Below are 2121 nucleotides of genomic sequence, written 5' to 3'. Positions count from 1 at the left end.
AAAAACAAAATATTAAAAAATAATAATAAATAATAATAATAATAATAATAATAATAATAATTCAATTCATGTGTTTTCCACCAATCTCCAGGAACTGATTTAGAGGGTAAATCCTCTCCCAGCCCAGCCATGTTGCTGGGCTGGGAGAGGATTTACCAGCCATGTTGCCACTGGGAGGCTGCTGAGCCTGGTTCTGTTGCCCACTAACGACAGCTACAGTTAGCAGCAGTTACCATTAGTGGTTGGCAACAGGTAAGTTAAAGCTATTTGTTCATCAGGAAACTCTGTAAATCACAGACAGTTTAAACTGAGCAGCCAGAGAACAGAGAAGCATATATTTTCTCCATAAAATATGATGCAGTTTCACCCAAAACACAGAATAAAGTTATAAAGTTGTGCTTTTGTACAGTGATTAAAAGCAATTTGTCCTAGGATGGCAAAGGCCTTATCATGCCTAAACCTAACCAACCCAGCCAACGAAGGCAGTGCCTGTCAGTCGGACGAGTCATGTCCCTAGCTCTACCCATTTGGCTCCGCAGTGAGCACCACTTTAGCAGCAAGTGAAGCCCTCTCAGCACTGGATGAACCCAGTATTCTCTTTTTCTACTTTCAAGAAATGAGAGGACCACAAACTCATCCTCACTGCTTGACATCTCCATTTTGTATCAGATTGTAAATTAAAATAAATAAGAGTAAAAACGCATCAGACTCAGTGTCCAAGGTTTATGTGTGTAACAATTATTATTAGATGACAGATTAAAAACACCTATGTAAAATACGGACCTGATGTGGTAAAGCCTACACGAAAGCTGCTGCCATTGTTGCCGGTTTGGAAGGTAAAGGCCTAAAAGAAAGAAAGAAAAGATAATTGTGTAGGTAATAATGAAACGTATGTGTATAATTTCAGAGGTGGACTACAGTAATGATCCCTTATCCATTAATAATCACAATATCAGTGCACTCTGCATGCATTGCGTGATTATACTAGATCAGTAAATCTAGTCCTTACCCGGGAAGCAGAAACAAGATACTTCTGGACATCAAGCCATGCAGTATCATTTCGGTTGGACTTCAGGAGTTTGTCCTCATAGAACAGACAGTCCACAGTAACCTTAACATTGGGGTTGTTCACCAGTTTTCTGCTTTCAGCTAGAACTTGGTCAGGGTTGAAGGTGTGATGCATCACGACCAGAATTGCTGGTTTATCACCTGTAAGCACAGAGATAACACAAACAAATAAATGAGAAACAAGATGAAACTCAAGAGGGGAGATCAGCTTAGTTTTTACTCTGTATCCCATAGCATGGGGGTCGCCAAGCTGTGGCACTCATTCCACATTGTCACATACAAGTACATTGTTATTATAGACTAATTTAAAGCAGTGTTAATGGATTTTTAACAACACAAAATTATAACCACCCTTAAAAGTTAATATAGACAACTTGTTAGCAAACAACTGCCTCAACTACTATTTCTGCCCTGATTCACTCTCTCTGCAGCAATGAATGGGCTCTAACAGTCCATGCATATGTGCATGCTTTGGTTAAGTCATGTGCCGGTTAATCATGTGTAGACAACACCATGAGAATTTAATGTAAATCAATCATTTCCATGCAAGGCTTACTTCCAGTACAGTTCCAGTGCACATTAAATTCAAAATGGTTGACTTCGTGTTTGGCTCTTTTGCCAACCGATTTACATACATCTCGGTGAAGCGGGAAACCGGACCTACTTTCTGGAAAGTTTGTAGTTGTATCAAGCCATTTTGCCACACCCCCTGCACAATACCCATCATGCTTTTTTATTATGTTTAGCCCCTCAAAGATGCAATCAACTGTTAAAACAAAGCATTGACATTTACCACGTCGCCACGTTCATAACATATCATCATCAATGTCTTAGGGGTCTTTTGACCAAATTTCAGCTGGAACCGATCAACCTGGTAGGAGTACTATATCAAAGTGTAAAATATGTCATTTCCTGTTGCCAGTAGGGGTTGCTATAAGTATTAATGAATACATTTAATCTCGACCAGTTCCAATATCAGGAACCTTTTAACTAATAGTGAGGCATAAGGACGAAATTTTGATTTCAGAGGTGGGGGGACACAAGTATTTTTAA

Source organism: Morone saxatilis, unplaced genomic scaffold, assembly GCF_004916995.1.
Source record: "Morone saxatilis isolate NCDOM2014 unplaced genomic scaffold, NCSU_SB_2.0 Contig7, whole genome shotgun sequence".
NCBI classification, from domain to species: Eukaryota; Metazoa; Chordata; class Actinopteri; family Moronidae; genus Morone; species Morone saxatilis.
The sequence above is the reverse complement of the archived record's forward strand: the minus strand, read 5'-3'. Positions refer to the sequence as shown.